The sequence below is a fragment of the Capricornis sumatraensis genome, chromosome 9, assembly GCF_032405125.1.
Source record: "Capricornis sumatraensis isolate serow.1 chromosome 9, serow.2, whole genome shotgun sequence".
NCBI classification, from domain to species: domain Eukaryota; kingdom Metazoa; phylum Chordata; class Mammalia; order Artiodactyla; family Bovidae; genus Capricornis; species Capricornis sumatraensis.
Genome location: NC_091077.1, coordinates 1,936,470 through 1,956,897, shown reverse-complemented (window position 1 = coordinate 1,956,897; position 20,428 = coordinate 1,936,470).

Here is a 20,428-nt window from a genome sequence, read left to right as displayed (position 1 = left end):
TGTGGAGTCAGGGCCGGAACCGAGGATTCCTCTCAGGGGCTGACATGGATCTTTTGGTACTTCTGGAGTCTCCCCAGGGGAGTCAGGCCTCGTCTCGAGTGGGGGCATGCACGTGCGCTTTCCTTCCAGGCTGTAGCAGCAATGTCACGCTTCCCGTGGCGTGGCTCAAAGGATCTGTGGTTTTCCCTCGAGGCTTTCCCTCGAGGCTTTCCCACAGGGCTGTCCCACGTGCCACCGTGGTGTGAGTTGATCCTCGGCGTGAAAGATGAGCCAGTGCAGGGCAAAGAGGTTCCTCTGGAATGGACTGAGACATCTGGGGGACTCTTGGAATGGTATTACGACCATGGAGTTCCTCTCGCCTTTCCTGTTGAGAGTGCCTCCTCTTGAGATGCGACGGGAACGCCGGGAATTCTTTCCCGTTGAAAGCAGGGAAAGGATCCCTCATCTCGAGCTCCGAGGGGGAAACGGGGCTCCTCTGGATGTGGGCGGGACCATCGTGCTTCCTCTCGAGTGGAGACGGGTATGGCGGTGAACTTCTTGAGTTGCAGCAAGGGTGTGAAAGACCCTTTCGAAGTTCCAGAGGTTAGGTGTCATTAGTCTCCAGACGTCTCATCAGAAATAGGCCTCATCTCGCCTGGAAGGGAGAACTTTCTGGATTTTCTCGAGTTGCGGCAGGTGTTCTCGAGTTACGACGGGGACCTCAGGGACCCGCCCTGGTGGCCTCAGGAGAGGCCAGTCCCCATGCGAGTTGCTAGGGGGCCTCTCGGGATTCCTCTCCCGTCGATACCGGGGCCAAAAACCTTGTGTGGAGTCAGGGCCGGAACCGAGGATTCCTCTCAGGGCCTGACATGGATCTTTGGGTACTTCTGGAGTCTCCCCAGGGGAGTCAGGCCTCGTCTCGAGTGGGGGCATGCACGTGCGCTTTCCTTCCAGGCTGTAGCAGCAATGTCACGCTTCCCGTCGCGTGGATCAAAGGATCTGTGGTTTTCCCTCGAGGCTTTCCCTCGAGGCTTTCCCACAGGGCTGTCCCACGTGCCACCGTGGTGTGAGTCGATCCTCGGCGTGAAAGATGAGCCAGTGCAGGGCAAAGAGGTTCCTCTGGAATGGACTGAGACATCTGGGGGACTCTTGGAATGGTGGTACGACCATGGAGTTCCTCTCGCCTTTCCTGTTGAGAGTGCCTCCTCTTGAGATGCGACGGGAACGCCGGGAATTCTTTCCCGTTGAAAGCAGGGAAAGGATCCCTCATCTCGAGCTCCGAGGGGGAAACGGGGCTCCTCTGGATGTGGGCGGGACCATCGTGCTTCCTCTCGAGTGGAGACGGGTATGGCGGTGAACTTCTTGAGTTGCAGCAAGGGTGTGAAAGACCCTTTCGAAGTTCCAGAGGTTAGGTGTCATTAGTCTCCAGACGTCTCATCAGAAATAGGCCTCATCTCGCCTGGAAGGGAGAACTTTCTGGATTTTCTCGAGTTGCGGCAGGTGTTCTCGAGTTACGACGGGGACCTCAGGGACCCGCCCTGGTGGCCTCAGGAGAGGCCAGTCCCCCTGCGAGTTGCTAGGGGGCCTCTCGGGATTCCTCTCCCGTCGATACCGGGGCCAAAAACCTTGTGTGGAGTCAGGGCCGGAACCGAGGATTCCTCTCAGGGCCTGACATGGATCTTTGGGTACTTCTGGAGTCTCCCCAGGGGAGTCAGGCCTCGTCTCGAGTCGGGGCATGCACGTGCGCTTTCCTTCCAGGCTGTAGCAGCAATGTCACGCTTCCCGTGGCGTGGCTCAAAGGATCTGTGGTTTTCCCTCGAGGCTTTCCCTCGAGGCTTTCCCACAGGGCTGTCCCACGTGCCACCGTGGTGTGAGTCGATCCTCGGCGTGAAAGATGAGCCAGTGCAGGGCAAAGAGGTTCCTCTGGAATGGACTGAGACATCTGGGGGACTCTTGGAATGGTGTTACGACCATGGAGTTCCTCTCGCCTTTCCTGTTGAGAGTGCCTCCTCTTGAGATGCGACGGGAACGCCGGGAATTCTTTCCCGTTGAAAGCAGGGAAAGGATCCCTCATCTCGAGCTCCGAGGGGGAAACGGGGCTCCTCTGGATGTGGGCGGGACAATCGTGCTTCCTCTCGAGTGGAGACGGGTATGGCGGTGAACTTCTTGAGTTGCAGCAAGGGTGTGAAAGACCCTTTCGAAGTTCCAGAGGTTAGGTGTCATTAGTCTCCAGACGCCTCATCAGAAATAGGCCTCATCTCGCCTTGAAGGGAGAACTTCCTGGATTTTCTGGAGTTGCGGCAGGTGTTCTCGAGTTACGACGGGGACCTCAGGGACCCGCCCTGGTGGCCTCAGGAGAGGCCAGTCCCCATGCGAGTTGCTAGGGGGCCTCTCGGGATTCCTCTCCCGCGATACCGGGGCCAAAAACCTTGTGTGGAGTCAGGGCCGGAACCGAGGATTCCTCTCAGGGGCTGACATGGATCTTTGGGTACTTCTGGAGTCTCCCCAGGGGAGTCAGGCCTCGTCTCGAGTGGGGGCATGCACGTGCGCTTTCCTTCCAGGCTGTAGCAGCAATGTCACGCTTCCCGTGGCGTGGCTCAAAGGATCTGTGGTTTTCCCTCGAGGCTTTCCCTCGAGGCTTTCCCACAGGGCTGTCCCACGTGCCACCGTGGTGTGAGTCGATCCTCGGCGTGAAAGATGAGCCAGTGCAGGGCAAAGAGGTTCCTCTGGAATGGACTGAGACATCTGGGGGACTCTTGGAATGGTGTTACGACCATGGAGTTCCTCTCGCCTTTCCTGTTGAGAGTGCCTCCTCTTGAGATGCGACGGGAACGCCGGGAATTCTTTCCCGTTGAAAGCAGGGAAAGGATCCCTCATCTCGAGCTCCGAGGGGGAAACGGGGCTCCTCTGGATGTGGGCGGGACCATCGTGCTTCTTCTCGAGTGGAGACGGGTATGGCGGTGAACTTCTTGAGTTGCAGCAAGGGTGTGAAAGACCCTTTCGAAGTTCCAGAGGTTAGGTGTCATTAGTCTCCAGACGTCTCATCAGAAATAGGCCTCATCTCGCCTGGAAGGGAGAACTTTCTGGATTTTCTCGAGTTGCGGCAGGTGTTCTCGAGTTACGACGGGGACCTCAGGGACCCGCCCTGGTGGCCTCAGGAGAGGCCAGTCCCCATGCGAGTTGCTAGGGGGCCTCTCGGGATTCCTCTCCCTTCGATACCGGGGCCAAAAACCTTGTGTGGAGTCAGGGCCGGAACCGAGGATTCCTCTCAGGGCCTGACATGGATCTTTGGGTACTTCTGGAGTCTCCCCAGGGGAGTCAGGCCTCGTCTCGAGTGGGGGCATGCACGTGCGCTTTCCTTCCAGGCTGTAGCAGCAATGTCACGCTTCCCGTGGCGTGGCTCAAAGGATCTGTGGTTTTCCCTCGAGGCTTTCCCTCGAGGCTTTCCCACAGGGCTGTCCCACGTGCCACCGTGGTGTGAGTCGATCCTCGGCGTGAAAGATGAGCCAGTGCAGGGCAAAGAGGTTCCTCTGGAATGGACTGAGACATCTGGGGGACTCTTGGAATGGTGGTACGACCATGGAGTTCCTCTCGCCTTTCCTGTTGAGAGTGCCTCCTCTTGAGATGCGATGGGAACGCCGGGAATTCTTTCCCGTTGAAAGCAGGGAAAGGATCCCTCATCTCGAGCTCCGAGGGGGAAACGGGGCTCCTCTGGATGTGGGCGGGACCATCGTGCTTCCTCTCGAGTGGAGACGGGTATGGCGGTGAACTTCTTGAGTTGCAGCAAGGGTGTGAAAGACCCTTTCGAAGTTCCAGAGGTTAGGTGTCATTAGTCTCCAGACGTCTCATCAGAAATAGGCCTCATCTCGCCTGGAAGGGAGAACTTTCTGGATTTTCTCGAGTTGCGGCAGGTGTTCTCGAGTTACGACGGGGACCTCAGGGACCCGCCCTGGTGGCCTCAGGAGAGGCCAGTCCCCATGCGAGTTGCTAGGGGGCCTCTCGGGATTCCTCTCCCGTCGATACCGGGGCCAAAAACCTTGTGTGGAGTCAGGGCCGGAACCGAGGATTCCTCTCAGGGCCTGACATGGATCTTTGGGTACTTCTGGAGTCTCCCCAGGGGAGTCAGGCCTCGTCTCGAGTGGGGGCATGCACGTGCGCTTTCCTTCCAGGCTGTAGCAGCAATGTCACGCTTCCCGTGGCGTGGCTCAAAGGATCTGTGGTTTTCCCTCGAGGCTTTCCCTCGAGGCTTTCCCACAGGGCTGTCCCACGTGCCACCGTGGTGTGAGTCGATCCTCGGCGTGAAAGATGAGCCAGTGCAGGGCAAAGAGGTTCCTCTGGAATGGACTGAGACATCTGGGGGACTCTTGGAATGGTGTTACGACCATGGAGTTCCTCTCGCCTTTCCTGTTGAGAGTGCCTCCTCTTGAGATGCGACGGGAACGCCGGGAATTCTTTCCCGTTGAAAGCAGGGAAAGGATCCCTCATCTCGAGCTGCGAGGGGGAAACGGGGCTCCTCTGGATGTGGGCGGGACCATCGTGCTTCCTCTCGAGCGGAGACGGGTATGGCGGTGAACTTCTTGAGTTGCAGCAAGGGTGTGAAAGACCCTTTCGAAGTTCCAGAGGTTAGGTGTCATTAGTCTCCAGACGCCTCATCGGAAATAGGCCTCATCTCGCCTGGAAGGGAGAACTTCCTGGATTTTCTCGAGTTGCGGCAGGTGTTCTCGAGTTACGATGGGGACCTCAGGGACCCGCCCTGGTGGCCTCAGGAGAGGCCAGTCCCCATGCGAGTTGCTAGGGGGCCTCTCGGGATTCCTCTCCCGCGATACCGGGGCCAAAAACCTTGTGTGGAGTCAGGGCCGGAACCGAGGATTCCTCTCAGGGGCTGACATGGATCTTTGGGTACTTCTGGAGTCTCCCCAGGGGAGTCAGGCCTCGTCTCGAGTGGGGGCATGCACGTGCGCTTTCCTTCCAGGCTGTAGCAGCAATGTCACGCTTCCCGTGGCGTGGCTCAAAGGATCTGTGGTTTTCCCTCGAGGCTTTCCCTCGAGGCTTTCCCACAGGGCTGTCCCACGTGCCACCGTGGTGTGAGTCGATCCTCGGCGTTAAAGATGAGCCAGTGCAGGGCAAAGAGGTTCCTCTGGAATGGACTGAGACATCTGGGGGACTCTTGGAATGGTGGTACGACCATGGAGTTCCTCTCGCCTTTCCTGTTGAGAGTGCCTCCTCTTGAGATGCGACGGGAACGCCGGGAATTCTTTCCCGTTGAAAGCAGGGAAAGGATCCCTCATCTCGAGCTCCGAGGGGGAAACGGGGCTCCTCTGGATGTGGGCGGGACCATCGTGCTTCCTCTCGAGTGGAGACGGGTATGGCGGTGAACTTCTTGAGTTGCAGCAAGGGTGTGAAAGACCCTTTCGAAGTTCCAGAGGTTAGGTGTCATTAGTCTCCAGACGCCTCATCAGAAATAGGCCTCATCTCGCCTTGAAGGGAGAACTTCCTGGATTTTCTCGAGTTGCGGCAGGTGTTTTCGAGTTACGACGGGGACCTCAGGGACCCGCCCTGGTGGCCTCAGGAGAGGCCAGTCCCCATGCGAGGTTCTAGGGGGCCTTCGGGATTCCTCTCCCGCGATACAGGGGCCAAAAACATTTTGTGGAGTCAGGGCCGGAACCGAGGATTCCTCTCAGGGGCTGACATGGATCTTTGGGTACTTCTGGAGTCTCCCCAGGGGAGTCAGGCCTCGTCTCGAGTGTGGGCATGCACGTGCGCTTTCCTTCCAGGCTGTAGCAGCAATGTCACGCTTCCCGTGGCGTGGCTCAAAGGATCTGTGGTTTTCCCTCGAGGCTTTCCCTAGAGGCTTTCCCACAGGGCTGTCCCACGTGCCACCGTGGTGTGAGTCGATCCTCGGCGTGAAAGATGAGCCAGTGCAGGGCAAAGAGGTTCCTCTGGAATGGACTGAGACATCTGGGGGACTCTTGGAATGGTGTTACGACCATGGAGTTCCTCTCGCCTTTCCTGTTGAGAGTGCCTCCTCTTGAGATGCGACGGGAACGCCGGGAATTCTTTCCCGTTGAAAGCAGGGAAAGGATCCCTCATCTCGAGCTCCGAGGGGGAAACGGGGCTCCTCTGGATGTGGGCGGGACCATCGTGCTTCCTCTCGAGTGGAGACGGGTATGGCGGTGAACTTCTTGAGTTGCAGCCAGAGTGTGAAACACCCTTTCTAAGTTCCAGAGGTTAGGTGTCATTAGTCTCCAGACGCCTCATCGGAAATAGGCCTCATCTCGCCTGGAAGGGAGAACTTCCTGGATTTTCTCGAGTTGCGGCAGGTGTTCTCGAGTTACAACGGGGACCTCAGGGACCCGCCCTGGTGGCCTCAGGAGAGGCCAGTCCCCATGCGAGTTGCTAGGGGGCCTCTCGGGATTCCTCTCCCGTCGATACCGGGGCCAAAAACCTTGTGTGGAGTCAGGGCCGGAACCGAGGATTCTTCTCAGGGGCTGACATGGATCTTTGGGTACTTCTGGAGTCTCCCCAGGGGAGTCAGGCCTCGTCTCGAGTGGGGGCATGCACGTGCGCTTTCCTTCCAGGCTGTAGCAGCAATGTCACGCTTCCCGTGGTGTGGATCAAAGGATCTGTGGTTTTCCCTCGAGGCTTTCCCTCGAGGCTTTCCCACAGGGTTGTCCCACGTGCCACCGTGGTGTGAGTCGATTTTCGGCGTGAAAGATGAGCCAGTGCAGGGCAAAGAGGTTCCTCTGGAATGGACTGAAACATCTGGGGGACTCTTGGAATGGTGGTACGACCTTGGAGTTCCTCTCGCCTTTCCTGTTGAGAGTGCCTCCTCTTGAGATGCGACGGGAACGCCGGGAATTCTTTCCCGTTGAAAGAAGGGAAAGGATCCCTCATCTCAAGCTCCGTGGGGGAAACGGGGCTCCCCTGGATGTGGGCGGGACCATCGTGCTTCCTCTCGAGTGGAGACGGGTATGGCGGTGAACTTCTTGAGTTGCAGCAAGGGTGTGAAAGACCCTTTCGAAGTTCCAGAGCTTAGGTGTCATTAGTCTCCAGACGCCTCATCAGAAATAGGCCTCATCTCGCCTGGAAGGGAGAACTTCCTGGATTTTCTCGAGTTGCGGCAGGTGTTCTCGAGTAACGACGGGGACCTCGGTGACCCGCCCTGGTGGCCTCAGGAGAGGCCAGTCCCCATGCGAGTTGCTAGGGGGCCTCTCGGGATTCCTCTCCCGTCGATACCGGGGCCAAAAACCTTGTGTGCAGTCAGGGCCGGAATCGAGGATTCCTCTCAGGGGCTGACATGGATCTGTGGGTACTTCTGGAGTCTCCACAGGGGAGTCAGGCCTCGTCTCGAGTGGGGGCATGCACGTGCGCTTTCCTTCCAGGCTGTAGCAGCAATGTCACGCTTCCCGTCGCGTGGATCAAAGGATCTGTGGTTTTCCTTCGAGGCTATCCCTCGAGGCTTTCCCACAGGGCTGTCCCACGTGCCACCGTGGTGTGAGTCGATCCTCGGCGTGAAAGATGAGCCAGTGCAGGGCAAAGAGGTTCCTCTGGAATGGACTGAGACATCTGGGGGACTCTTGGAATGGTGGTACGACCATGGAGTTCCTCTCGCCTTTCCTGTTGAGAGTGCCTCCTCTTGAGATGCGACGGGAACGCCGGGAATTCTTTCCCGTTGAAAGCAGGGAAAGGATCCCTTATCTCGAGCTACGAGGGGAAAACGGGGCTCCTCTGGATGTGGGCGGGACCATCGTGCTTCCTCTCGAGTGGAGACGGGTATGGCGGTGAACTTCTTGAGTTGCAGCAAGGGTGTGAAAGACCCTTTCGAAGTTCCAGAGGTTAGGTGTCATTAGTCTCCAGACGCCTCATCGGAAATAGGCCTCATCTCGCCTGGAAGGGAGAATTTCCTGGATTTTCTCGAGTTGCGGCAGGTGTTCTTGAGTTACGACGGGGACCTCAGGTACCCGACCTGGTGGCCTCAGGAGAGGCCAGTCCCCATGCGAGGTGCTAGGGGGCCTCTTGGGATTCCTCTCCCGTCAATACCAGGGCCAAAAACCTTGTGTGGAGTCAGGGCCGGAACCGAGGATTCCTCTCAGGGGCTGACATGGATCTTTGGGTACTTCTGGAGTCTCCCCAGGGGAGTCAGGCCTCGTCTCGAGTGTGGGCATGCACGTGCGCTTTCCTTCCAGGCTGTAGCAGCAATGTCACGCTTCCCGTGGCGTGGCTCAAAGGATCTGTGGTTTTCCCTCGAGGCTTTCCCTAGAGGCTTTCCCACAGGGCTGTCCCACGTGCCACCGTGGTGTGAGTCGATCCTCGGCGTGAAAGATGAGCCAGTGCAGGGCAAAGAGGTTCCTCTGGAATGGACTGAGACATCTGGGGGACTCTTGGAATGGTGTTACGACCATGGAGTTCCTCTCGCCTTTCCTGTTGAGAGTGCCTCCTCTTGAGATGCGACGGGAACGCCGGGAATTCTTTCCCGTTGAAAGCAGGGAAAGGATCCCTCATCTCGAGCTCCGAGGGGGAAACGGGGCTCCTCTGGATGTGGGCGGGACCATCGTGCTTCCTCTCGAGTGGAGACGGGTATGGCGGTGAACTTCTTGAGTTGCAGCAAGAGTGTGAAACACCCTTTCTAAGTTCCAGAGGTTAGGTGTCATTAGTCTCCAGACGCCTCATCGGAAATAGGCCTCATCTCGCCTGGAAGGGAGAACTTCCTGGATTTTCTCGAGTTGCGGCAGGTGTTCTCGAGTTACAACGGGGACCTCAGGGACCCGCCCTGGTGGCCTCAGGAGAGGCCAGTCCCCATGCGAGTTGCTAGGGGGCCTCTCGGGATTCCTCTCCCGTCGATACCGGGGCCAAAAACCTTGTGTGGAGTCAGGGCCGGAACCGAGGATTCTTCTCAGGGGCTGACATGGATCTTTGGGTACTTCTGGAGTCTCCCCAGGGGAGTCAGGCCTCGTCTCGAGTGTGGGCATGCACGTGCGCTTTCCTTCCAGGCTGTAGCAGCAATGTCACGCTTCCCGTGGCGTGGCTCAAAGGATCTGTGGTTTTCCCTCGAGGCTTTCCCTAGAGGCTTTCCCACAGGGCTGTCCCACGTGCCACCGTGGTGTGAGTCGATCCTCGGCGTGAAAGATGAGCCAGTGCAGGGCAAAGAGGTTCCTCTGGAATGGACTGAGACATCTGGGGGACTCTTGGAATGGTGTTACGACCATGGAGTTCCTCTCGCCTTTCCTGTTGAGAGTGCCTCCTCTTGAGATGCGACGGGAACGCCGGGAATTCTTTCCCGTTGAAAGCAGGGAAAGGATCCCTCATCTCGAGCTCCGAGGGGGAAACGGGGCTCCTCTGGATGTGGGCGGGACCATCGTGCTTCCTCTCGAGTGGAGACGGGTATGGCGGTGAACTTCTTGAGTTGCAGCAAGAGTGTGAAACACCCTTTCTAAGTTCCAGAGGTTAGGTGTCATTAGTCTCCAGATGCCTCATCGGAAATAGGCCTCATCTCGCCTGGAAGGGAGAACTTCCTGGATTTTCTCGAGTTGCGGCAGGTGTTCTCGAGTTACAACGGGGACCTCAGGGACCCGCCCTGGTGGCCTCAGGAGAGGCCAGTCCCCATGCGAGTTGCTAGGGGGCCTCTCGGGATTCCTCTCCCGTCGATACCGGGGCCAAAAACCTTGTGTGGAGTCAGGGCCGGAACCGAGGATTCTTCTCAGGGGCTGACATGGATCTTTGGGTACTTCTGGAGTCTCCCCAGGGGAGTCAGGCCTCGTCTCGAGTGGGGGCATGCACGTGCGCTTTCCTTCCAGGCTGTAGCAGCAATGTCACGCTTCCCGTGGTGTGGATCAAAGGATCTGTGGTTTTCCCTCGAGGCTTTCCCTCGAGGCTTTCCCACAGGGTTGTCCCACGTGCCACCGTGGTGTGAGTCGATTTTCGGCGTGAAAGATGAGCCAGTGCAGGGCAAAGAGGTTCCTCTGGAATGGACTGAAACATCTGGGGGACTCTTGGAATGGTGGTACGACCTTGGAGTTCCTCTCGCCTTTCCTGTTGAGAGTGCCTCCTCTTGAGATGCGACGGGAACGCCGGGAATTCTTTCCCGTTGAAAGAAGGGAAAGGATCCCTCATCTCAAGCTCCGTGGGGGAAACGGGGCTCCCCTGGATGTGGGCGGGACCATCGTGCTTCCTCTCGAGTGGAGACGGGTATGGCGGTGAACTTCTTGAGTTGCAGCAAGGGTGTGAAAGACCCTTTCGAAGTTCCAGAGCTTAGGTGTCATTAGTCTCCAGACGCCTCATCAGAAATAGGCCTCATCTCGCCTGGAAGGGAGAACTTCCTGGATTTTCTCGAGTTGCGGCAGGTGTTCTCGAGTAACGACGGGGACCTCGGTGACCCGCCCTGGTGGCCTCAGGAGAGGCCAGTCCCCATGCGAGTTGCTAGGGGGCCTCTCGGGATTCCTCTCCCGTCGATACCGGGGCCAAAAACCTTGTGTGCAGTCAGGGCCGGAATCGAGGATTCCTCTCAGGGGCTGACATGGATCTGTGGGTACTTCTGGAGTCTCCACAGGGGAGTCAGGCCTCGTCTCGAGTGGGGGCATGCACGTGCGCTTTCCTTCCAGGCTGTAGCAGCAATGTCACGCTTCCCGTCGCGTGGATCAAAGGATCTGTGGTTTTCCTTCGAGGCTATCCCTCGAGGCTTTCCCACAGGGCTGTCCCACGTGCCACCGTGGTGTGAGTCGATCCTCGGCGTGAAAGATGAGCCAGTGCAGGGCAAAGAGGTTCCTCTGGAATGGACTGAGACATCTGGGGGACTCTTGGAATGGTGGTACGACCATGGAGTTCCTCTCGCCTTTCCTGTTGAGAGTGCCTCCTCTTGAGATGCGACGGGAACGCCGGGAATTCTTTCCCGTTGAAAGCAGGGAAAGGATCCCTTATCTCGAGCTACGAGGGGAAAACGGGGCTCCTCTGGATGTGGGCGGGACCATCGTGCTTCCTCTCGAGTGGAGACGGGTATGGCGGTGAACTTCTTGAGTTGCAGCAAGGGTGTGAAAGACCCTTTCGAAGTTCCAGAGGTTAGGTGTCATTAGTCTCCAGACGCCTCATCGGAAATAGGCCTCATCTCGCCTGGAAGGGAGAATTTCCTGGATTTTCTCGAGTTGCGGCAGGTGTTCTTGAGTTACGACGGGGACCTCAGGTACCCGACCTGGTGGCCTCAGGAGAGGCCAGTCCCCATGCGAGGTGCTAGGGGGCCTCTTGGGATTCCTCTCCCGTCAATACCAGGGCCAAAAACCTTGTGTGGAGTCAGGGCCGGAACCGAGGATTCCTCTCAGGGGCTGACATGGATCTTTGGGTACTTCTGGAGTCTCCCCAGGGGAGTCAGGCCTCGTCTCGAGTGTGGGCATGCACGTGCGCTTTCCTTCCAGGCTGTAGCAGCAATGTCACGCTTCCCGTGGCGTGGCTCAAAGGATCTGTGGTTTTCCCTCGAGGCTTTCCCTAGAGGCTTTCCCACAGGGCTGTCCCACGTGCCACCGGGGTGTGAGTCGATCCTCGGCGTGAAAGATGAGCCAGTGCAGGGCAAAGAGGTTCCTCTGGAATGGACTGAGACATCTGGGGGACTCTTGGAATGGTGTTACGACCATGGAGTTCCTCTCGCCTTTCCTGTTGAGAGTGCCTCCTCTTGAGATGCGACGGGAACGCCGGGAATTCTTTCCCGTTGAAAGCAGGGAAAGGATCCCTCATCTCGAGCTCCGAGGGGGAAACGGGGCTCCTCTGGATGTGGGCGGGACCATCGTGCTTCCTCTCGAGTGGAGACGGGTATGGCGGTGAACTTCTTGAGTTGCAGCAAGAGTGTGAAACACCCTTTCTAAGTTCCAGAGGTTAGGTGTCATTAGTCTCCAGACGCCTCATCGGAAATAGGCCTCATCTCGCCTGGAAGGGAGAACTTCCTGGATTTTCTCGAGTTGCGGCAGGTGTTCTCGAGTTACAACGGGGACCTCAGGGACCCGCCCTGGTGGCCTCAGGAGAGGCCAGTCCCCATGCGAGTTGCTAGGGGGCCTCTCGGGATTCCTCTCCCGTCGATACCGGGGCCAAAAACCTTGTGTGGAGTCAGGGCCGGAACCGAGGATTCTTCTCAGGGGCTGACATGGATCTTTGGGTACTTCTGGAGTCTCCCCAGGGGAGTCAGGCCTCGTCTCGAGTGGGGGCATGCACGTGCGCTTTCCTTCCAGGCTGTAGCAGCAATGTCACGCTTCCCGTGGTGTGGATCAAAGGATCTGTGGTTTTCCCTCGAGGCTTTCCCTCGAGGCTTTCCCACAGGGTTGTCCCACGTGCCACCGTGGTGTGAGTCGATTTTCGGCGTGAAAGATGAGCCAGTGCAGGGCAAAGAGGTTCCTCTGGAATGGACTGAAACATCTGGGGGACTCTTGGAATGGTGGTACGACCTTGGAGTTCCTCTCGCCTTTCCTGTTGAGAGTGCCTCCTCTTGAGATGCGACGGGAACGCCGGGAATTCTTTCCCGTTGAAAGAAGGGAAAGGATCCCTCATCTCAAGCTCCGTGGGGGAAACGGGGCTCCCCTGGATGTGGGCGGGACCATCGTGCTTCCTCTCGAGTGGAGACGGGTATGGCGGTGAACTTCTTGAGTTGCAGCAAGGGTGTGAAAGACCCTTTCGAAGTTCCAGAGCTTAGGTGTCATTAGTCTCCAGACGCCTCATCAGAAATAGGCCTCATCTCGCCTGGAAGGGAGAACTTCCTGGATTTTCTCGAGTTGCGGCAGGTGTTCTCGAGTAACGACGGGGACCTCGGTGACCCGCCCTGGTGGCCTCAGGAGAGGCCAGTCCCCATGCGAGTTGCTAGGGGGCCTCTCGGGATTCCTCTCCCGTCGATACCGGGGCCAAAAACCTTGTGTGCAGTCAGGGCCGGAATCGAGGATTCCTCTCAGGGGCTGACATGGATCTGTGGGTACTTCTGGAGTCTCCACAGGGGAGTCAGGCCTCGTCTCGAGTGGGGGCATGCACGTGCGCTTTCCTTCCAGGCTGTAGCAGCAATGTCACGCTTCCCGTCGCGTGGATCAAAGGATCTGTGGTTTTCCTTCGAGGCTATCCCTCGAGGCTTTCCCACAGGGCTGTCCCACGTGCCACCGTGGTGTGAGTCGATTTTCGGCGTGAAAGATGAGCCAGTGCAGGGCAAAGAGGTTCCTCTGGAATGGACTGAGACATCTGGGGGACTCTTGGAATGGTGGTACGACCATGGAGTTCCTCTCGCCTTTCCTGTTGAGAGTGCCTCCTCTTGAGATGCGACGGGAACGCCGGGAATTCTTTCCCGTTGAAAGCAGGGAAAGGATCCCTTATCTCGAGCTACGAGGGGAAAACGGGGCTCCTCTGGATGTGGGCGGGACCATCGTGCTTCCTCTCGAGTGGAGACGGGTATGGCGGTGAACTTCTTGAGTTGCAGCAAGGGTGTGAAAGACCCTTTCGAAGTTCCAGAGGTTAGGTGTCATTAGTCTCCAGACGCCTCATCGGAAATAGGCCTCATCTCGCCTGGAAGGGAGAACTTCCTGGATTTTCTCGAGTTGCGGCAGGTGTTCTCGAGTTAGGACGGGGACCTCAGGGACCCGCCCTGGTGGCCTCAGGAGAGGTCAGTCCCCATGCGAGTTGCTAGGGGGCCTCTCGGGATTCCTCTCCAGTCGATACCCGGGCCAAAAACCTTGTGTGGAGTAAGGGCCGGAACCGAGGATACCTCTCAGGGGCTGACATGGATCTTTGGGTACTTCTGGAGTCTCCCCAGGGGAGTCAGGCCTCGTCTCGAGTGGGGGCTTGCACGTGCGCTTTCCTTCCAGGCTGTAGCAGCAATGTCACGGTTCCCGTGGCGTGGATCAAAGGATCTGTGGTATTCCCTCGAGGCTTTCCCTCGAGGCTTTCCCACAGGGCTGTCCCACGTGCCATCGTGGTGTGAGTCGATCCTCGGCGTGAAAGATGAGCCAGTGCAGGGCAAAGAGGTTCCTCTGGAATGGACTGGGACATCTGCGGGACTCTTGGAATGGTGGTACGACCATGGAGTTCCTCTCGCCTTTTCTGTTGAGAGTGCCTCCACTTGAGATGCGAGGGGAACGCCGGGAATTCTTTCCCGTTGAAAGCAGGGAAAGGATCCCTCATCTAGAGCTACGAGGGGGAAACGGGGCTCCTCTGGATGTGGGCTTCCTCTCGATTGGAGACGGGTATGGCGGTGAACTTCTTGAGTTGCAGCAAGGGTGTGAAAGACCCTTTCGAAGTTCCAGAGGTTAGGGGTCATTAGTCTCCAGACGCCTCATCGGAAATAGGCCTCATCTCGCCTGGAAGGGAGAACTTCCTGGATTTTCTCGAGTTGCGGCAGGTGTTCTCGAGTTACGACGGGGACCTCAGGGACCCGCCCTGGTGGCCTCAGGAGAGGCCAGTCCCCATGCGAGTTGCTAGGGGGCCTCTCGGGATTCCTCTCCCATCGATACCGGGGCCAAAATCCTTGTGTGGAGTCAGGGCCGGTACCGAGGATTCCTCTCAGGGGCTGACATGGATCTTTGGGTACTTCTGGAGTCTCCCCAGGGAAGTCAGGCCTCGACTCGAGTGGGGGCATGCACGTGCGCTTTCCTTCCAGGCTGTAGCAGCAATGTCACGCTTCCCGTGGCGTGGCTCAAAGGATCTGTGGTTTTCCCTCGAGGCTTTCCCTAGAGGCTTTCCCACAGGGATGTCCCACGTGCCACCGTGGTGTGAGTCGATCCTCGGCGTGAAAGATGAGCCAGTGCAGGGCAAAGAGGTTCCTCTGGAATGGACTGAGACATCTGGGGGACTCTTGGAATGGTGTTACGACCATGGAGTTCCTCTCGCCTTTCCTGTTGAGAGTGCCTCCTCTTGAGATGCGACGGGAACGCCGGGAATTCTTTCCCGTTGAAAGCAGGGAAAGGATCCCTCATCTCGAGCTCCGAGGGGGAAACGGGGCTCCTGTGGATGTGGGCGGGACCATCGTGCTTCCTCTCGAGTGGAGACGGGTATGGCGGTGAACTTCTTGAGTTGCAGCAAGAGTGTGAAACACCCTTTCTAAGTTCCAGAGGTTAGGTGTCATTAGTCTCCAGACGCCTCATCGGAAATAGGCCTCATCTCGCCTGGAAGGGAGAACTTCCTGGATTTTCTCGAGTTGCGGCAGGTGTTCTCGAGTTACAACGGGGACCTCAGGGACCCGCCCTGGTGGCCTCAGGAGAGGCCAGTCCCCATGCGAGTTGCTAGGGGGCCTCTCGGGATTCCTCTCCCGTCGATACCGGGGCCAAAAACCTTGTGTGGAGTCAGGGCCGGAACCGAGGATTCTTCTCAGGGGCTGACATGGATCTTTGGGTACTTCTGGAGTCTCCCCAGGGGAGTCAGGCCTCGTCTCGAGTGGGGGCATGCACGTGCGCTTTCCTTCCAGGCTGTAGCAGCAATGTCACGCTTCCCGTGGTGTGGATCAAAGGATCTGTGGTTTTCCCTAGAGGCTTTCCCTCGAGGCTTTCCCACAGGGTTGTCCCACGTGCCACCGTGGTGTGAGTCGATTTTCGGCGTGAAAGATGAGCCAGTGCAGGGCAAAGAGGTTCCTCTGGAATGGACTGAAACATCTGGGGGACTCTTGGAATGGTGGTACGACCTTGGAGTTCCTCTCGCCTTTCCTGTTGAGAGTGCCTCCTCTTGAGATGCGACGGGAACGCCGGGAATTCTTTCCCGTTGAAAGAAGGGAAAGGATCCCTCATCTCAAGCTCCGTGGGGGAAACGGGGCTCCCCTGGATGTGGGCGGGACCATCGTGCTTCCTCTCGAGTGGAGACGGGTATGGCGGTGAACTTCTTGAGTTGCAGCAAGGGTGTGAAAGACCCTTTCGAAGTTCCAGAGCTTAGGTGTCATTAGTCTCCAGACGCCTCATCAGAAATAGGCCTCATCTCGCCTGGAAGGGAGAACTTCCTGGATTTTCTCGAGTTGCGGCAGGTGTTCTCGAGTAACGACGGGGACCTCGGTGACCCGCCCTGGTGGCCTCAGGAGAGGCCAGTCCCCATGCGAGTTGCTAGGGGGCCTCTCGGGATTCCTCTCCCGTCGATACCGGGGCCAAAAACCTTGTGTGCAGTCAGGGCCGGAATCGAGGATTCCTCTCAGGGGCTGACATGGATCTGTGGGTACTTCTGGAGTCTCCACAGGGGAGTCAGGCCTCATCTCGAGTGGGGGCATGCACGTGCGCTTTCCTTCCAGGCTGTAGCAGCAATGTCACGCTTCCCGTCGCGTGGATCAAAGGATCTGTGGTTTTCCTTCGAGGCTATCCCTCGAGGCTTTCCCACAGGGCTGTCCCACGTGCCACCGTGGAGTGATTCGATCCTCGGCGTGAAAGATGAGCCAGTGCAGGGCAAAGAGGTTCCTCTGGAATGGACTGAGACATCTGGGGGACTCTTGGAATGGTGGTACGACCATGGAGTTCCTCTCGCCTTTCCTGTTGAGAGTGCCTCCTCTTGAGATGCGACGGGAACGCCGGGAATTCTTTCCCGTTGAAAGCAGGGAAAGGATCCCTTATCTCGAGCTACGAGGGGAAAACGGGGCTCCTCTGGATGTGGGCGGGACCATCGTGCTTCCTCTCGAGTGGAGACGGGTATGGCGGTGAACTTCTTGAGTTGCAGCAAGGGTGTGAAAGACCCTTTCGAAGTTCCAGAGGTTAGGTGTCATTAGTCTCCAGACGCCTCATCGGAAATAGGCCTCATCTCGCCTGGAAGGGAGAATTTCCTGGATTTTCTCGAGTTGCGGCAGGTGTTCTTGAGTTACGACGGGGACCTCAGGTACCCGACCTGGTGGCCTCAGGAGAGGCCAGTCCCCATGCGAGGTGCTAGGGGGCCTCTTGGGATTCCTCTCCCGTCAATACCAGGGCCAAAAACCTTGTGTGGAGTCAGGGCCGGAACCGAGGATTCCTCTCAGGGGCTGACATGGATCTTTTGGTACTTGTGGAGTCTCCCCAGGGGAGTCAGGCCTCGTCTCGAGTGGGGGCATGCACGTGCGCTTTCCTTCCAGGCTGTAGCAGCAATGTCACGCTTCCCGTGGCGTGGATCAAAGGATCTGTGGTTTTCCCTCGAGGCTTTCCCTCGAGGCTTTCCCACAGGGCTGTCCCACGTGCCACCGTGGTGTGAGTCGATCCTCGGCGTGAAAGATGAGCCAGTGCAGGGCAAAGAGGTTCCTCTGGAATGGACTGAGACATCTGGGGGACTCTTGGAATGGTGGTACGACCATGGAGTTCCTCTCGCCTTTCCTGTTGAGAATGCCTCCTCTTGAGTTGCGACGGGAACGCCGGGAATTCTTTCCCGTTGAAAGCAGGGAAAGGATCCCTCATCTCGAGCTACGAGGGGGAAACGGGGCTCCTCTGGATGTGGGCTTCCTCTCGAGTGGAGACGGGTATGGCGGTGAACTTCTTGAGTTGCAGCAAGGGTGTGAAAGACCCTTTCGAAGTTCCAGAGGTTAGGTTTCATTAGTCTCCAGACGCCTCATCGGAAATAGGCCTCATCTCGCCTGGAAGAGAGAACTTCCTGGATTTTCTCGAGTTGTGGCAGGTGTTCTCGAGTTACGACGGGGACCTCAGGGACCCGCCCTGGTGGCCTCAGGAGAGGTCAGTCCCCATGCGAGTTGCTAGGGGGCCTCTCGGGATTCCTCTCCCGTCGATACCCGGGCCAAAAACCTTGTGTGGAGTCAGGGCCGGAACCGAGGATACCTCTCAGGGGCTGACATGGATCTTTGGGTACTTCTGGAGTCTCCCCAGGGGAGTCAGGCCTCGTCTCGAGTGGGGGCATGCACGTTCGCTTTCCTTCCAGGCTGTAGCAGCAATGTCACACTTCCCATCGCGTGGATCAAAGATCTGTGGTTTTCCCTCGAGGCTTTCCTTCGAGGCTTTCCCACAGGGCTGTCCCACGTGCCACCATGGTGTGAGTCGATTCTCGGCGTGAAAGATGTGCCAGTGCAGGGCAAAGAGCTTCCTCTGGAAAGGACTGAGACATCTGGGGGATTCTTGGAATGGTGGTAAGACCATGGAGTTCCTCTCGCCTTTCCTGTTTAGAGTGCCTCCTCTTGAGATGCGACGGGAATGCCGGGAATTCTTTCCCGTTGAAAGCAGGGAAAGGATCCCTCATCTCGAGCTCCGAGGGGGAAACGGGGCTCCTCTGGATGTGGGCGGGACCATCGTGCTTCCTCTCGAGTGGAGACGGGTATGGCGGTGAACTTCTTGAGTTGCAGCAAGGGTGTGAAAGACCCTTTCAAAGTTCCAGAGGTTAGGTGTCATTAGTCTCCAGACGCCTCATCGGAAATAGGCCTCATCTCGCCTGGAAGGGAGAACTTCCTGGATTTTCTCGAGTTGCGGCAGGTGTTCTCGAGTTAGGACGGGGACCTCAGGGACCCGCCCTGGTGGCCTCAGGAGAGGTCAGTCCCCATGCGAGTTGCTAGGGGGCCTCTCGGGATTACTCTCCCGTCGATACCCGGGCCAAAAACCTTGTGTGGAGTAAGGGCCGGAACCGAGGATACCTCTCAGGGGCTGACATGGATCTTTGGGTACTTCTGGAGTCTCCCCAGGGGAGTCAGGCCTCGTCTCGAGTGGGGGCTTGCACGTGCGCTTTCCTTCCAGGCTGTAGCAGCAATGTCACGGTTCCCGTGGCGTGGATCAAAGGATCTGTGGTATTCCCTCGAGGCTTTCCCTCGAGGCTTTCCCACAGGGCTGTCCCACGTGCCATCGTGGTGTGAGTCGATCCTCGGCGTGAAAGATGAGCCAGTGCAGGGCAAAGAGGTTCCTCTGGAATGGACTGGGACATCTGCGGGACTCTTGGAATGGTGGTACGACCATGGAGTTCCTCTCGCCTTTTCTGTTGAGAGTGCCTCCACTTGAGATGCGAGGGGAACGCCGGGAATTCTTTCCCGTTGAAAGCAGGGAAAGGATCCCTCATCTAGAGCTACGAGGGGGAAACGGGGCTCCTCTGGATGTGGGCTTCCTCTCGATTGGAGACGGGTATGCCGGTGAACTTCTTGAGTTGCAGCAAGGGTGTGAAAGACCCTTTCGAAGTTCCAGAGGTTAGGGGTCATTAGTCTCCAGACGCCTCATCGGAAATAGGCCTCATCTCGCCTGGAAGGGAGAACTTCCTGGATTTTCTCGAGTTGCGGCAGGTGTTCTCGAGTTACGACGGGGACCTCAGGGACCCGCCCTGGTGGCCTCAGGAGAGGCCAGTCCCCATGCGAGTTGCTAGGGGGCCTCTCGGGATTCCTCTCCCATCGATACCGGGGCCAAAATCCTTGTGTGGAGTCAGGGCCGGTACCGAGGATTCCTCTCAGGGGCTGACATGGATCTTTGGGTACTTCTGGAGTCTCCCCAGGGAAGTCAGGCCTCGACTCGAGTGGGGGCATGCACGTGCGCTTTCCTTCCAGGCTGTAGCAGCAATGTCACGCTTCCCGTCGCCTGGATCAAAGGATCTGTGGTTTTCCCTCGAGGCTTTCCCTCGAGGCTTTCCCACAGGGCTGGCCCACGTGCCACCGTGGTGTGAGTCGATCCTCGGCATGAAAGATGAGCCAGTGCAGGGCAAAGAGGTTCCTCTGGAATGGACTGAGACATCTGGGGGACTCTTGGAATGGTGGTACGACCATGGAGTTCCTCTCGCCTTTCCTGTTGAGAGTGCCTCCTCTTGAGATGCGACGGGAACGCCGGGAATTCTTTCCCGTTGAAAGCAGGGAAAGGATCCGTCATCTCGAGCTACGAGGGGGAAACGGGGCTCCTCTGGATGTGGGCGGGACCATCGTGCTTCCTCTCGAGTGGAGACGGGTATGGCGGTGAACTTCTTGAGTTGCAGCAAGGGTGTGAAAGACCCTTTCGAAGTTCCAGAGGTTAGGTTTCATTAGTCTCCAGACGCCTCATCGGAAATAGGCCTCATCTCGCCTGGAAGGGAGAACTTCCTGGATTTTCTCGAGTTGTGGCAGGTGTTCTCGAGTTACGACGGGGACCTCAGGGACCCGCCCGGGTGGCCTCAGGAGAGGCCAGTCCCCATGCGAGTTGCTAGTGGGCCTCTCGGGATACCTCTCCCGTCGATACCCGGGCCAAAAACCTTGTGTGGAGTCAGGGCCGGAACCGAGGATTCCTCTCAGGGGCTGACATGGATCTTTGGGTACTTGTGGAGTCTCCCCAGTGGAGTCAGGCCTCGTCTCGAGTGGGGGCATGCACGTGCGCTTTCCTTCCAGGCTGTAGCAGCAATGTCACGCTTCCCGTCGCGTGGATCAAAGGATCTGTGGTTTTCCCTCGAGGCTTTCCCTCGAGGCTTTCCCACAGGGCTGTCCCACGTGCCACCGTGGTGTGAGTCGATCCTCGGCGTGAAAGATGAGCCAGTGCAGGGCAAAGGGGTTCCTCTGGAATGGACTGAGACATCTGGGGGACTCTTGGAATGGTGGTACGACCATGGAGTTCCTCTCGCCTTTCCTGTTGAG